At 32.5% G+C, this 17,997-nt stretch overlaps 1 protein-coding gene across 1 annotated transcript in view; it reads left to right on the forward strand.

Moving 5' to 3' along the window:
• Positions 1-255: 255 nt before the first annotated feature.
• Tmtc2 (Transmembrane O-mannosyltransferase targeting cadherins 2) overlaps positions 256-17,997 on the forward strand; it is a 549,780-nt gene continuing 532,038 nt past the window's right edge. Inside the window, exon 1 of the mRNA XM_074133413.1 lies at positions 256-398. The gene's annotated coding sequence lies outside the window, so the exon portion shown is untranslated. The remainder of the gene's footprint in view (positions 399-17,997) is intronic.

Below are 17,997 nucleotides of genomic sequence, written 5' to 3' on the forward strand. Positions count from 1 at the left end.
ATTCTGAGGCTGGCAGAACTCTGATAAAAGCTCAGAGCGCCCATGACGAATGGAAAATAAAAAATATGGTAAAAATAAATACATTTATTTCACTTTAAATTCAATTAAATTGAAAATAATAAATAATATATTATTATTATTATTTATTATTTTTAAATATTATTTCATCAGCTGTGGAATGTCAATGATAGCCAATCAGATGAGTGGTCAGTAAAATGTTAGTTGACGCCATGTTTTTTTTTAGTTCGTGTTATGTCGAGATTTGTGTTTGAATTTTATAGTGTAAAAAACGTTATTCTTCGATTTTTAAATGTGAAAATGTGTTTAAAAGTGCCTTAAATATAGTGCTTGGGATTCTTTGGTATTGAGGACACTTTTGGGGCATAGAAGACACTTTGGTGAGTAGAATTTTTATTATGATTATGCATGAAATATTTTGATGATGGCATGAATTAAAATTCAAGTTAACACTTGCAACTTATAACACTTTTACTCGAAAAAACAGAATGAGTTTTCTGGAAAGATATTTCCAGTTGTATTTGTTTCAATTATGCTTCAAATTTTTTTTACACAGTTAATGCCATTTAGGCTAAAAGATATTTTATTCAAAGCTTAAAGAAAAGAAAAACTCTGGTTCCAATTAATTTTTAGTTAAAGCTTTATAAAGCACTCATTTTCTTGAATCCGGAAAAGTTAATGCTTAAAATATAATTTTAGTGTAAGCAAAAGACTATATCTTTCTGTTATTGAGGTTAAAAAAGTAAAAAATTCTTTAACTACTTAATGGTTCCCTTTAACCTGTACTATTTGTTGAAATATTATTGTTTGAAGTCAATCTTGATCTGATTTTCTTTTCATCATCTTTGTTCTTTGGCTTCTCGCTACGTAGATCATCTTTAACTGCTAGTTTTTAAGTTATTCAGTTCCCAAGAAGCTAAATTTTTTTTCAAGACAATAGTTATAGTTTATATATATGTTCCAATATAAATCTGGAACCACACACACGCAATTTAGGGCATTATTCTTTTATCTTATTTTCAAAAGAAGTACATGAAATAAAATATAGCGTTTCTTACAATGTTGTTAAATCAAAATTACAAAATCTTTTTTACTATATTGAGACCAAAAATAGGCAGTTGTGTCACTCTTTACTTTGGGTACATTTCTTTCCAAATATTTTAGTTTTAATTTCTATATTCGGCTCATTTTCTTCTATGGTAGCTGTACTTACTGAATGTTATATTTGTTCTAGGAGCTTTTGTAATAATTCTAATCCTTTGTTCTCAAATTTAGCACATTCCTGGGTTAGTTTGTCATTCTTTATTGCTTTAATTTCTATGTTCGGCTAATTTTCTTACAGTCCTATGAAAACTGTACTTACTGAATGTTATATTTATTCTAGGACCTTTTGTAATACTTCTAATCCTTTGTTCTCAAATTTAGCACATTCCTGGGTTAGTTTGTCATTCTTTATTGCTTTAATTTCTATGTTCGGCTAATTTTCTTACAGTCCTATGAAAACTGTACTTACTGTATGTTATATTTGTTCTAGGACCTTTTGTAATACTTCTAATCCTTTGTTCTCAAATTTAGCACATTCCTGGGTTAGTTTGTCATTCTTTATTGCTTTAATTTCTATGTTCGGCTAATTTTCTTACAGTCCTATGAAAACTGTACTTACTGAATGTTATATTTGTTCTAGGACCTTTTGTAATACTTCTAATCCTTTGTTCTCAAATTTAGCACATTCCTGGGTTAGTTTGTCATTCTTTATTGCTTTAATTTCTATGTTCGGCTAATTTTCTTACAGTCCTATGAAAACTGTACTTACTGTATGTTATATTTGTTCTAGGACCTTTTGTAATACTTCTAATCCTTTGTTCTCAAATTTAGCACATTCCTGGGTTAGTTTGTCATTCTTTATTGCTTTAATTTCTATGTTCGGCTAATTTTCTTACAGTCCTATGAAAACTGTACTTACTGAATGTTATATTTGTTCTAGGACCTTTTGTAATACTTCTAATCCTTTGTTCTCAAATTTAGCACATTCCTGGGTTAGTTTGTCATTCTTTATTGCTTTAATTTCTATGTTCGGCTAATTTTCTTACAGTCCTATGAAAACTGTACTTACTGTATGTTATATTTGTTCTAGGACCTTTTGTAATACTTCTAATCCTTTGTTCTCAAATTTAGCACATTCCTGGGTTAGTTTGTCATTCTTTATTGCTTTAATTTCTATGTTCGGCTAATTTTCTTACAGTCCTATGAAAACTGTACTTACTGAATGTTATATTTGTTCTAGGACCTTTTGTAATACTTCTAATCCTTTGTTCTCAAATTTAGCACATTCCTGGGTTAGTTTGTCATTCTTTATTGCTTTAATTTCTATGTTCGGCTAATTTTCTTACAGTCCTATGAAAACTGTACTTACTGAATGTTATATTTGTTCTAGGACCTTTTGTAATACTTCTAATCCTTTGTTCTCAAATTTAGCACATTCCTGGGTTAGTTTGTCATTCTTTATTGCTTTAATTTCTATGTTCGGCTAATTTTCTTACAGTCCTATGAAAACTGTACTTACTGTATGTTATATTTGTTCTAGGACCTTTTGTAATACTTCTAATCCTTTGTTCTCAAATTTAGCACATTCCTGGGTTAGTTTGTCATTCTTTATTGCTTTAATTTCTATGTTCGGCTAATTTTCTTACAGTCCTATGAAAACTGTACTTACTGAATGTTATATTTGTTCTAGGACCTTTTGTAATACTTCTAATCCTTTGTTCTCAAATTTAGCACATTCCTGGGTTAGTTTGTCATTCTTTATTGCTTTAATTTCTATATTCGGCTAATTTTCTTACAGTCCTATGAAAACTGTACTTACTGAATGTTATATTTGTTCTAGGACCTTTTGTAATACTTCTAATCCTTTGTTCTCAAATTTAGCACATTCCTGGGTTAGTTTGTCATTCTTTATTGCTTTAATTTCTATGTTCGGCTAATTTTCTTACAGTCCTATGAAAACTGTACTTACTGTATGTTATATTTGTTCTAGGTCCTTTTGTAATACTTCTAATCCTTTGTTCTCAAATTTAGCACATTCCTGGGTTAGCTTGTCATTCTTTATTGCTTTAATTTCTATGTTCGGCTAATTTTCTTACAGTCCTATGAAAACTGTACTTACTGTATGTTATATTTGTTCTAGGACCTTTTGTAATACTTCTAATCCTTTGTTCTCAAATTTAGCACATTCCTGGGTTAGCTTGTCATTCTTTATTGCTTTAATTTCTATGTTCGGCTAATTTTCTTACAGTCCTTTGAAAACTGTACTTACTGTATGTTATATTTGTTCTAGGACCTTTTGTAATACTTCTAATCCTTTGTTCTCAAATTTAGCACATTCCTGGGTTAGTTTGTCATTCTTTATTGCTTTAATTTCTATGTTCGGCTAATTTTCTTACAGTCCTATGAAAACTGTACTTACTGTATGTTATATTTATTCTAGAACCTTCTATTGTAAAACTTATCCTATGTTTAAAAATTTGCTAGCTAGAATATTCTGTAGTTAATCTTATCCAATGTTTAAAAATTTGCTAGCTAGAATATTCTGTAGTTAATCTTATCCAATGTTTAAAAATTTGCTAGCTAGAACCTTCTATAGTAAATCTTATCCTATCCTTAACTTATCCTTTGTTTAAAAATTTGGCTCATCCCTGGGTTACTTAGTTAGGTTATTCTTTATTCCCATATTTTTCTTTGTCAGCATGTTTTCTCATAATTTTTCTATAATATCTGTAATTTTCTTTTTTTTATTTTCTAGAATGTTGTAGTCGTTTTTTTAACCGTCGGTTTTACTTTAAACTTCTGATCACTGCCCGTATAGGTTTTTCTTTCTTTATTTTCCTAAATTTCCTTTTCGGCTAAATGGGTTTTCTTTTTAAATCCATGTTTATAGGTTTTTTTTCTATTTTTGCTTGAACTTTTGTACAGCTTCTGCTCTGTCTAGTTTTTCATTTTTCCTAATTAACCAATGTTTTTGTATATTATCAGCATTTTTTCACTGTTCTAATTATTCTTTTATAGTTATTTATGCCTCTTATGTGCAGCTTCTATTTCTTGCATTGATGGTTTGCCTCTCTTTTTCCTGTCTTTTTTGTGTGTTTTGTACTACTTATACTTCTTTTTGCTGCTATAAAAGGAAATAATAGTTCGGATTCTTTACGATAAAACAATTTTTAAACAAAAATCAACTACTTGTAGTTCTCCTTCTTGAAAACGTTAACAGCAAATGTTTACAAAATGGAAAAGTTTGTAAGTGGATTAAATGGGGGACTACTACGCACTATTGTGTGTACTACGGGGAAGTGATGGTTAGCAAGATTGTCTAGCCCAGCCAGTCAAGTCAGTAAGGCACGTAGCAAGCAATTCGTTGACTTAGAAGAAAACTTTTCGGAACACATCCGCCGCTGTTTGAGTACTTTCAAGTGTTGTCCAAAGCAACTCTCATTTATCAGTAGACTGTACAACTTAGTTGTAGTTAACTCGCTACCTATTTACTCGCACACATAGGCGAGTAAACTTTGTCCAAATGCAACCACTCGGTCACTCACTTCCTTCTTGACTTGGTCGAAGGATGTTGTTGAGGTAGCATTGTCTTTCTCTCTCTAAAATCATATAGGCTTAACAAAAAACATCTTGCTGTTTCTTCTTTCAACTTAGCGCATATTTAGACTATTTCCTGTTTCATCTCTCTACTTAGTTTTTGATCGGAAGCTCCCTCATTTTACTCCTTAAATTATTGCGTTTCAATTCCAATACCTTTCTTTATTCTCCTGTTCATGAAGATTAATAACTCTTTACTTACCTATTATCTTAAGTTCTGCCTATATCCCTTATACTTTTTACTTTCTCTTAAAGTTCCTGAAATTTTAATGGGACTGAGAGTGGGACTGAGAGTGAGCAAGATATATTGACCCTTAATTTTGTGATTTTTTTTTTCTTGAAAAAGGCTGCTACGATTTACTTAATAGTCTTTTTAATCTTAGTCTTTTACTTAATTGCTTGAATGTAGGGCTACAATATCATTTTTTGGTAACTGATTCATTAGTCCTTTCGGAAGATTGTTACCAATTCCAGGCATAATCTTTTTTATTTATTTGCCTGCCAAACTGTCAATCTAGGGACTAGGTCATCTTCAGGGTTTAAACTTATTAACAATTTTACTGCTTCACATTATGCCTTAAAGGTTGGTAGCTGTGTCTCTCTCTTCCGTTCTGACTGTTCAAGACCTCGAATTATGGCTGACTTATGCAATAATCTTTCCCCCATCACCATTAGGGTCTATAACATTTTATTTTTCCCGGGAAATTCTATTAAAAGTGCTTATGTGAAAAGAGTTGGGTGGATTTTCCTCTTGAGGTACCATTTTTGCAATAAACGGTACCTAAACTTGTGTAAAAAATTAAATGTTTTGCTAAAATCGTGTTCATTGAAAATTTGACAATCGAGATATCTCATTAATCAATCGATTTTGGTCTTTTTTTGGCTTCTAGGCTTTTTTTTGTTTGTAAACTACTTATAATTTACTGTTGAAAATGTGATTAAGCCTGCGATGCTGGGATAATATCTTTGATTTTATTCGTTATAGCATAGATACATTTTTATTGTATCACTGATCAGTTTTTGGAAATTCGTCCAGCATCAGCAGGAGATTAATCAGTTTGGTATAGAGATTTCCACTTCTCTTATAAGGGAAATAAAGCTTCTTAGAATAAACTTTTGAAATAGAACTTATCCTACTTGGTATGTAATGTACTCTTTATTAGAGTTTTAAGAAAATCGCCAAGTTTAGTTCAAATTTCCAACCTTTAGACTCCCGGACATTCAGGGATTAAATTCAATGAAATAAGTAACCCAAAGGAAAATGTTCTGCCGTTGGATTGGAGGGCTTATCTGCGCACCCAAGCCTTATTGCTATGGGAACGGGAATGGGAAACACTTCCATTAATGAATAAGCTGAGAAATAATAAATCCACACCACTGAAATGGATGACTTCAAATAGACAGTCCCGCCACGAAGAAGTCATACTTGCAAACTAAGAATAGGCCATACGATGCTAACCCATGGCTATATCTTTAGAGGTGAGCAGCAACCCATATGTGGAACCTGCAATGTAATACTATCCGTCCATCCTATTTTCGTAGAATGTTCCAGATATACATGGGCTAGGCGTAAGTTAAACATGGGTAATAGCACGAAAGAGATCCTGGACGATAATGAAGACAATGCAAGGAAAGCCTTGCAATACCTTACAGATATAGATTTATATAGTCTCATATGACACTATGCTAGTCTCTAATTATGAAAGTATGTAAATATGTTTTTATCTTAGATTAGGTTATGAATGTGATGCGAGGAATATCAAGTACTCCATCACAAATCGCGATTAGATTTAATGTGTGTGATTGTATTTATTTGGATGAATGTATTTATATGCATGAGTGTTTATGAGATATAGAAGGTTTAATTTTAGAGGTTTGCAAATTCGTCCAAATTTCAATTCTTTATATTTCTCTTTGTATTGTTCAGAATTCAATGATTTCCTTACCGAATTGTAGAGACAAGTTTGCTCTATAACTGGTATAAATCGTAGTGTTTTAGTGATAATAGTTTATGAGATATAGAAGGTTTAATTTTAGAAGTTTGCAAATTCGTCCAAATTTCAATTCATTATATTTCTCTTTGTATTGTTCAGAATTCAATGATTTCCTTACCGAATTGTAGAGACAAGTTTGCTCTATAACTGGTATAAATCGTAGTGTTTTAGTGATAATAGTTTATGAGATATAGAAGGTTTAATTTTAGAGGTTTGCAAATTCGTCCAAATTTCAATTCATTATATTTCTCTTTGTATTGTTCAGAATTCAATGATTTCCTTACCGAATTGTAGAGACAAGTTTGCTCTATAACTGGTATAAATCGTAGTGTTTTAGTGATAATAGTTACTGATAATTAATCAGATTTATAACCTTATCTTTACTTTCTTCTTTTTCCTTTTAATTATTGACGAATTTGCTTTGAAATTGAAGGAAATTTTGAGTAGAAACGTGGAAAATTGTCGTATGAGTATTCACGCTAAATTTTAACTGATTAATTAACTACAGAAGTTTTTTTTTTTTTTTAAATTCAAATTAACTATATTTATTTATAATGTTAACAAAAGAGACTGGATAAGAAATAAAATAAATAAATGGTAAATTCGAGAGTTGGTAAACCTGAAAGGATGAATGAAGAAATGAAAGGAGTAGCTTCCGGCTTGCTGGTTGGTGCAAAGAATAGAGAATGGCCGCACCATGAGTGGATGGGCGGAGGGCGTGGGGTTATAACCCAAATTAATATTAATGAAGGCAATGTAATTAGTATCATTCAGAAAAGCATGACCTGTCCGTTCTTCTTCGCCATCTCTTATTCTCTCTCTCCTCCTTCAGGAGTGCGCGATGTTAGAGAAAGAGATCTCTAAGAGAGTGGATATAAATGGAAAAAGGAGAGGAGTGACGATTAAAAAGAGATAGAAATAGCATTTACTGTGCGCAGAGTTTTGGGGAAGAGAGAAATAACTTTTTTCTCTTTTTTTTGTTGGAAGAGAGAGGGAAGCTTGTCGGCTAGAATGGTACCAGTTTTAGCGAATGTCATATAATTAGAAATTATATCTTTTCTTTTTTGTTTTTTAAGTTTTCATTTTTTTATTTTTTTTAAAGAGAGTTTTTCTTCACTTGTTTTTATTATGTTGGCCAATCATAAAAAAGAAAGATGTACGCAAACAGAAAGCTTCTTCATGGTTGGCTGCAAGAAATTTTTCTCTTGGATTTGAAATTAACTTTAAGACTCAGGTGTGAAATTTATCTTAATTTTTTCCCCCCCTCGACGTCATATTTTTCACACTTCATCATCATCATCATCATCATCTCCTCTGCAACAGCTGCCGCAAATTAGAAATAGTATAACCGCTTGGTGGTTAAAATGAAAAATATTTTATTACAGATTTTTATAGTCCATAGCAATAATGTTAAAATTGTTCCTTGAAAAACAAATGTCGTAATTTATACTTCTTAAGTATTCGTCAAGTCAAGGTATTGCGTTTAAGAGGAATTTACTTTAAATCTATGAGGAGGAGGTATTGCCTGTTTTGTGCGTTGTTTTTCCATTCATGCATTTATATGAGTAGCAGTTAATCAGATTTTCATGTAAAACAAAAACATGTTTTGAACCAATTTTGTGCTATGAGTATGCCAATTTTGTTATCTATAGATTGTGCTATGATTATGCCAATTTTGTTACCTTGTAGATTGTGCTATGAGGATGCCAATTTTGTTTTCTATAGATTGTGCTATGATTATGCCAATTTTGTTACCTTGTAGATTGTGCTATGAGTATGCCAATTTTGTTATCTATAGATTCTGCTATGAGTATGCCAATTTTGTTACCTATAGATTGTGCTATGAGTATGCTAATTTTGTTATCTATAGATTCTGCTATGAGTATGCCAATTTTGTTCCTATAGATTCTGCTATGAGTATGCCAATTTTGTTACCTATAGATTCTGCTATGAGTTTGCCAATTTTGTTACCTATAGACTGTGCTATGAGTATGCCAATTTTGTTACCTATAGATTCTGCTATGAGTATGCCAATTTTGTTACCTATAGATTCTGCTATGAGTATGCCAATTTTGTTACCTATAGATTCTGCTATGAGTTTGCCAATTTTGTTACCTATAGACTGTGCTATGAGTATGCCAATTTTTATAAAGGATCGTTAGAGTCATTTTTCTGAGCAAATTACACCATAATGTTTTATGTTGCCTTAGCAACAAAGAAAAACATACGTTATTTAAGATAATTTCTCCAAGATATCTGTATTTTTAATTAAACAGCCAAACCTAACATACAATCACCTGTAAATCTGAAAAATCTATTTGTTTTGAAATAAAATTTGCGGCAAATAATAGAAAGAAATCACTTTTTTGTGGATTTTGGTAGTTAAAGATCTAAGTCTTACTGTCTAAGATGATCCTTTTTGAAAAGAGGAAATTAGTTAGGTATTAGAGAAAGAGAGAGAATAAGAATGTAGAGGGAAGAAAGGAAATAGACTTCCTGTAGGTTTTAGAAATGTGAAAAGGACCATTTGTGAGTCGTCATATCTTTTGTTTTTGTTTCGATTACGGCGGGAAACGATCCGAGCGGGGGATGGTCGAGTAGATAAAAGGTTGGTTCAACATAATGGCTCTCTTGAGACAGAAAGGGAAGTGGTTATGTCTGGAAGAGTGAGATAGCGTGAGGAACGAGAGGCAGACTGGGAGATGTTCAGAGGGCGGCAGAAGAAAGGGATATTTGATTTGATATGATATCGGCGATAGGTTGGATTTATTGGTCGAGAAGACTGCGGGTCTAAAATATATACCCATCTGGTCTCCGTACATACAAGGTACCCCACATGTACAACTCAAACACCAGAATATATACTATACTTCCTCCCGGCACAAAAAACCCCATTCCCATACTAAAAATAACTGTAACCAGGAACGTATCAGTATACTCCGCCCTACTAACCGGGTAGGGCAGGAGTACTATTCTGTAAAGGGTTTATAGGAAAGGCGTATTATATTTCTACCAATACTAGGGTCCTTCCTCTTGCTCAGAGTCGGCCACAGGAGTGAAGGGGATAATCTGCTTGCCCACTTCCACAAACTTATCTACCAATTCGCAGTTCAGATCGCTTTGATTTTCCTCCCAATATTGCTTTACTCACCTAATTCAGTAAATAAAATGAAACATCACTCACATGGCTTACTGTAGTAAAAGTAAAGCAAAGTAATTGCCTATTTTTTTCAGGCGGGCTTTACGTCAAACTATCAAATTAATGTCACGGACGGAGGCGACTAGCAAACATACTTTACTGTAAATTTCTCATATTAACCATTAAATAAAATACAACGCCTAGAGACCGGGAATCGAACCCACTAAACCAACAATACATCTTAGCTTTGCGGGTCTAGTACCTTAACCGCTCGACTACCGTGGCGCCTACATGACTTACTGTTGCTGAAACTTCTAAGCTTTTTATATTCATACATTTTTCTCCAATCTCTGAATTTTTTAAATTCTTAACGATATTAAGAAATAGAAATAGAGCAAAGGAATGTAGTAAAAAAAAAAGTCTTTAAGTAATGTGAGGACAAATTTGAAGAAGTGAAGAAGCTTTTCTGGGTTTATGAACATCTTTCTAGAATTGAGGATAAAAAGGATGACTTGCTTTCTGTTGATGAGCCGAAGCTGGCTGTCCTGAATCAAAGATATACAAAAAATTGAGATAAGGTGGCCCCACAGTTTAACCTTAAATCCAGAAGAACTGGAATTTAAGCTTTCCCTTGAGATTATCCAATAGATCAGAAAAGTTTGCTCCGTTGGTTACTGGCAAAGTAATTTAGTTGTTAACAACAGTCAAATCATTGTCGCATGTTATAACTAATTTAATGACTATATTTCGCTAAGAATGTTTAAGTTAAAATTCTCAATGAAATAGTAGTTAAGTTAGGATCCAGGATATCCTGTATTCTAGTAAATAGTAGACTCCTCAGACTTCTCAAGAGGAACTAAGGTTCTGTTCGGGATTCTTGTTGGGTTGCCGAAATTCCAGAAGCTGTTCTCCTACTTTATGTAATTCTAACTTTAATTGTATATTCCAGCTGTACTACTGAAAACGGAAACTGAGCATATTTCTTTTATTGGAGAAAAATTTAAAAATTCCTTTAAAAAAAACAAAACAAAACTTAAATTTCAACTTTTTAGTTAAACTTAACTTCTTGAATTACAAACTTCCCTGTCAGAAGAAATATTATATTTCCATAGAATAATGCAAACTAGAGGATAATACCGAAAGTCGGCTAAAAGTGGAAAAGTTACTTTTACGAATGAAAATTTTATTACAAGAAGTTTTAGCTTTCCATAGGCATTTTCCACTCTTTGCTTAGTTCATAGACTTTTAAGTTTAATGTAGAACTTACTGCTGCTACGTTGTAATTTGATTTGTAAATATTGACTACATTTTCAAGTGAAAGTTATTCAGTTATTAACTATTTCTTTGATAGTTTCTTAGCCGCGTATAAATTTTAAAATGGAATTACTAATTTACGAGGTATTTTATTTATTATTTTGGTTATTACAAAATTCATCTCAGACGTAGTAAAATTAAAACTGTCTGGTGGGGTTCATTGAACTGCCTGGAAAAGCGTGAAGTTAAAAAAAAAAAGTCGCATTTTAACAACGTAAACCTTCTCTAATCATTTTCTTCCATTCATTCTAATCGGCTATAACCTTTAAATATATTCATATTTCTTTGCTAGCTCTGCTACAGATTTAAGCACATAGTTATTGTTAGAGAATATTATGTCTTCGTAGCGAAATGGTGCATCTAAATACCTGTATATATCGTCAAACATTCGTTTTCTTTCTACCACATAACGTGGACATATCATTATTATATTGTCTTGAAATCCTCCTCCTCATTGCAATCTACGCAAAGAGGAGAGAGGACCTTTTTGTTGATCCTGTGAAGATACGATCCAAACACACCGCGTGGTTCGCTCTCAGCCTGCTTATTGTCGTAACAACCCATTTTTATTAGTGACAGTTCCCTTAAACCGTGGTTGTCTAGGTAACTGATCAGCCATAGTTTTATAGAATCCTCCCTTTATTACCATTACTGTAATCTGTCTGGCCATTTTGGTAGTGCTGTTTTTGGCAAATTGTACCCTTGATATCGGTGTGTGGTAATCTATAATTAGCCATTCCCCCACTATTGGTGGGCTTCCTTTGCAAGTTTATCCACAATTTCCTTTTCTTTAATACCACAATGACCCTTTACCCACAAAAAATTAATGCAGACCCTCTTCTCTTTGAAAATGGCAATAATTTCTACAATCTCTGCGATAATATGATTCATTCTTGTGTGAAGCGAATGTATTTATAAGTAAGAATGGAGAGTGAGTGATATTCTAGTGATAAGTACCTAGACGAGGCTGGCTGTGTGGCGAAAGCCAATGCCAAAAAGAAGGCAACAAAAAAAAGTCTAGATCGGTTAGAGTACGCTGTTGTATATTAATCGTTTAAGTTTCAGTGGTAGCTTTGATTGTCTGTCAATTAGTCGCAACAGTAATTTCTTCCCGTTTGATTGAGTTCAAGTCTTCTTAGTTTAGTGTACAGGTTCCACGTTAGTCGTTTTTTTAATGTACATTCCAAGGTAGCGAACTAAGTTAGCAGAAGGTAGAGGAGTTGAGTCAAGGCATTAGAGAAAATGTTTGTTTCCTGTTGGCACTTTTAAGAACATGTATTTGACTCTCCACTTTTTTGGCCCAGGGTTCTAGTTTGAGTGAGTTTGCAGATGTCTGGAAGCTGTAGTGGTGTCAGAGATAGAAGATAGAATGGTAGTATCATCTGCGGAAGTGCAGAGCAGTGTGTGCAGAGTCAGTTGGTAAATTAAAATTCACGTCCTTAATTGACACTTTTGTCTGTCCAAAATTTTGATTGCCTGGACCCAATTTAAGTGCAGTATTGAGTATGAACTTGAAGCGATTTTCAGTTATTGAGTTCTGTTGAAACTACACACTCTCCTCAGACAGACAAACATTTTAGGAGGAAAAAATCTCAAAACGAGAATCACTAAATCTGATTTTCGGCTAGTAAAAAACTCGTTTTATGCATCAATTTTTTTTATATTTCTTCGTTTAGAGTTTTAGAGAATAAAAACTATCATTTGCACATGTTTCTGCGAATCAGTCATCAAAGTTATCTGAGAGTAAAAACTTGCTGATAATTTAAGATTTTTTTGTAAAGTGAGATTAGTAAGGCAGCAACTGTCACAGCTGGTGGCAACATCAACATCAATACAGCATCAACATCATCCCCCACAGTGATGTAATATGACAGCGCGCTGTTTTTGGTGAAATCTGTGGGGGGGGGGGTTGATGAAATGAGCATGTCGCCATACTATGCTTACAGATGTTACCACCCAAACCGGAAAGGGCGTCATGTTGTTGGTGGTCATCTCCTCCACCCAAAAAAAAGAGAAACCGGAAACGACTAAGACATTACATTTCTGACGGCTGTTTCTCTACCACCAACTCTGTCCTTTTACTGTTTCCACCATTGGCTATCCCTTTCCATCCCTTTAAGGGCTATCTGATGGATTGTATATACTAAATTACTGAAACAAAACTTTGTGTAACAAATTAATTTCATTAATGAAAACTTATTTCCCTTTTTGTTACTACATTCGTACTACAAACATGTGTTACACAAGGACAGACAGACAAAGTGGACTTGGTGTATGAATGTAATGTAATATAGCTAACTGTAGTAACTTTACAGCTTTGTCTCTTTTATGCTTTAAACTACCACTACTACAAAATGCTTCTATAATAATGAAGTTTAATTTCTACCACTACATTACTATCATACCATCTATATATGTCCATTTTAGTTACTATTTATATCTGTTCCTAAAGTTATAATTTTATATTAAACCGATTCAATTTATCTTATCTATAAATTTAATCAAAGTGGCATTGCATTGTATATATTTATAATATATTGTAAATACCTTGATTTTGTTCTATTGCAAATAATTCATTTATATTTCTTTACTTTGCACAACATTATTTTCTTTTCATCTTATAGTGTTATTACATTTTTGCTGAGCCATACATTCTTCATCTTCTTTTCAATATCTTCTCATTCTTTTTCCCTCGTAAAGTAAGTGAAATAAAAAAGGAAAAAGTTCTTCGAGTGTAACATTTGTTAAAAATTGCTGACAATGCTAGGTGTCAATTCCCATAGCGAGTTATCTTTCAAAAGATTCCCGAGAGAATAGACTATAAATAGCCCGCTTGGGTCTGTTTTAGTCACTTACTCACAATTTGCAATTCATCTTAAATTCATATAATCCTCCTCTGTTACTCCATTAGTAATGGACTCTGTGGTAATTCTTTGTTACATTTTTCATTAAATAGATAATTACTAACTAAATATGCATACCATTACTAATTAAGTACACGTAGTATTTCCAGCCATCTTGGCAAATAAGTTTCAACCGTCTCTTATATAAGATCGTCTATAAAAAAAGTAAAGTAAAGAAATCACCTATTTTTTCCAGCCGGACGTCCAATTAAGTGTGGTGGACGGAGGCGACTAGCAAACATACTTTACTGTAAACTTCTCATATTAACCATTAAATAAAATCCAAGGCCTAAACCGGGGAATCGAACCCACTAAACCAACAATACATCTTAGCTTTGCGGGTCTAGTATCATAACTGCTCGGCTACTTTGGCGGCAAACTTAATTTACTATAAAGCCCTTCTGAAAAAATAGGCGATTACTTTACTTTACTACTTTACTTAAAAGTTAAAAAACTTATTGTCCATTACTTCCGTTCACGAAAGATATTTCTTACAGGAAATATAACAGAACTGGTCAAGCCCCCCCAAAAAAAAACCAATCAGAAATTTAGTTCCTCCAAAACTTTATAACAAATTATTATTTTTTTTTCCAGCCCAATAATACTTTTCTTAATACTTTGTTCCCGGTTTTTCCGTTCACGAATAGCCCACCCACGTAGATCATGAACACTACGAAAAACTTCTAATATTTTCTAATAAATAGTTTTGAAGTTATTAGTGTTCTCAACTTTATTGCCTTTATTTCTGGGGCCATTTTTTTTTTGTGACGTATTTTTGTGGCGGTGTGTTTGTGGGGGGAGGAAGTTACACACAAAAACACACACACACACACACACACAATGTGAAAATTCACACGATTTTCTCCTGCTACAAGTTTTGGATGTTCTAACTCTTAGATTTGCTTCCAACTTCCTTCTAACTGTTATAAACCATTAATAGTATTAAAGTAACACATTTGACTACAACTTAAACTGTTTTAAACTGTAATTTTATAAAGTTACGATTTGTTAAACTGTCATGATAAGAGAAAAATTTTAATTATTTATTATTTGAATAATAATTATAACACATATGTGTATTCTTTATTTACTTTATTACAGTTTATTTATATCTGACATTATTTATTACATTAATGGTTATCCGTAAAATAAAGTGTACCATTTTAATTACATCTAGAAACAAATATTAAATAATTCAATTAAAAGATAATTTGCATATAGACGAGATTTTTCCTGTAAAAGCTAACTAATAAATATGACGACTATAAATGCCGACAAAACAGGATATAAAATTAATCACTTCATATATATGCAAACAGTTATGGAGAAGTTATGTTGCGAATTTGTTACATGAATATACAATAGTTTAAAATAAACTTACCAACAGTAACATAATAACAATGTTTATTAAGAACGCAATCATTGGAAACGTAAATGCCATTGTTTTTATTACAATTAAATAAATTTATCTGTAAATTTTTAATCCTATTTTTTTGGGGGGGGTAAGATGTAGGGGCGTATATTTAAAACCGGAAGTAGGGTTTTTTTGGCAGCGTGATGACGAATAATTGGTTTTTTTTTGAGCGGGTTTTGGTGTGTTTGTGTAATTTGCGGGAAGTTTTAATTTGATATTTCGTTTTGGTGTCATCTGGGTTGAAGATATTGGTTGCATATACGGGATGGCACCCATAAGAAAATGTACGTGTGCAGATGTTCATCCAATTCAGGATAGCTGGATAGAATGCGGGGTATACTAGTGAACTTAAAGAGCAAGTAAATCGGGAGACATGGCGGTTCAGTATTCAGTATTCAAAAAAACTTAAGAGTGTTTAATTTAACTGACGAGAAAATCTAAAGGAATTAAATTGTTTACCATCCCGATGACAGGGAACCAGGTTCTACCTTAAGCCCAACAATCCAGTACAAAGTGTACGCACAGTTTCATTAGACTACTGTCCGCGGGTAACCAAGATTGGTGACTGGGTAACGCTGTAACGTGATACGCTAGAACATCATGCCTACTCTTTACCTGGGCTTGCTTGCGGCACCAAGATCTGCTAGTATTAAGCAGGACCATTTTTTTTTAGATAGACTCAAAAGTCCTGTTTCTGTCCTGTGAATAATCGCGTGAGACTTCCGCCTCTTTTGAAACTTCTTGTAAAAAGCCACTGTTTCACCTCCGTTTTTGCAACGTCGGTAGGATAATATTCAGGGTTAACGGTTTTGAGTAGTCATTTTAACTAACAAAGCCTTCTCTCGCGTTGTCTCTTCGTCTTACTCTTTCCCTAGAATCCCAAACTGTGCTCAGGGAACCTGGAAATAGATAAGGTATTCATTGATCTCAAAGTATTGACTTAATTATTGATTGTAATTAGAAAACTTCAGTACTTTGATTGGTGCCTGATTATCTCTGAAGACCCTTATATCAGTGACAGTAAATTCCGCTCAAAAGGAGTTCTGTGTTTGTCTTTTCAATTTCGTCAATTCTACCTGGAAAAAAAAAACGGAAATACACCTCGACACAAACTAGCTACAGTATCCTCAACCTAAGTCTCTCGTGTCATTTCCAAGACTGAGAGTCACGAAAAGATAACAGGAACTTAGTAATTTACAGTTAGATCTCCAGTCTGAGATGAGTCTTTTTTTTATGTGGTTAGTTGGACATCCGGCTTAAGGCAAAAATCCTGAACGTCTGACAGGATCAAATAGCAAAAACAAACAAATGAGAACTGCAACATTTTATCATAAAGGCCCATAATAATAACAAATCTGACCAACACGTTATTCCAATGAATGTACATAAATTAGATAAGAACATCTAACTAATATGTTCTATAGAAATTAAAGCAGGTCTTAATCAAAAACAACATCCTTTCCACGAAGAATAATTTTAGCAGAAAGCATTTATCTTATTTACTTGCACTTATTATTATACTTAAATACAAAGGAAGTATTTATTAAATATTCTAAGGCAGCAAAACTTCACTTACACACATATACATATATAACAATAGATAAGAAAGAATTGTGTTGTAACTTAATATCATTTGAATTACAAATGTTTTCTTAAAAGTTATGACCCAAAAACAAACTATATTCTAATAATATACTAACTGGAAATCAACATAATTAAATTTACTAAGGTTTTAGAGCGGTTACTCTCAACTTCTTTCCTTTACAATTTATTGTTTAAAATCATTAATTAATGCCATATTTAGGAAAACATTGTCCGATTATTTTATTGTGCATTATTTTTTTTAATCTATTATTTTATTGTTTCTATTTATTAATTAATGCATTCATTTTATTGATTAATAAAAAAAATAATTAACACTAATTATCTGTATATTTAACACAGAGAAAAAAAGAACAGTGAAAACCATTCTAGAGTAAAACTCAATTTAATTTCACATCGTAAAACACCGTATCCAATTTCCAATTAAAACCACAGTTTGGTCAGTCGGAAAGAATTAGATAGGACATTGTTGTCTCTATTTATGTACTTGGGGAGGGATTCGTGTTTATTTATCTTCTCGGTGTTTAGCTTTTATTTTTACTCGTTTAGATTATTTTAATTATTTCGTTTAAACAAAATAAAAATAAAATTGCTGTAGAAGTCTTATCATCTTTCTTTATTTCATACTCAAAATTTTGGTCCTAATATTTTCTTGAAATATTGAGTATTTTTTTAAAAAAATATTCTAGTCCTTAGTGAGTGATTGGTTTAGGTTTTCTGTGTAACGCACAGCCTTACAAATTGTACAATGGTTGATGAATGATAAATATGGCTAAAAATTGTTTCGTGTTTGTACAAAAAAAAAAAAAGAAAAAAAAGTAAAGTAATGGCTTTTCTTTTTTATTTCTACCAAATTAGGTTTAGGTAGGCGACTTTACTGCGAAATTTCTCATATTAACCATTAAATAAAATCTAAGGCCGAGAGACAGGGGAATCGAACCCACTAAACCAACAATACATCTTAGCATTGCG

The sequence above is a fragment of the Rhodnius prolixus genome, unplaced genomic scaffold, assembly GCF_049639745.1.
Source record: "Rhodnius prolixus isolate KJV_2025 unplaced genomic scaffold, Rpr scaffold_10, whole genome shotgun sequence".
Taxonomy (NCBI): Eukaryota; Metazoa; Arthropoda; class Insecta; order Hemiptera; family Reduviidae; genus Rhodnius; species Rhodnius prolixus.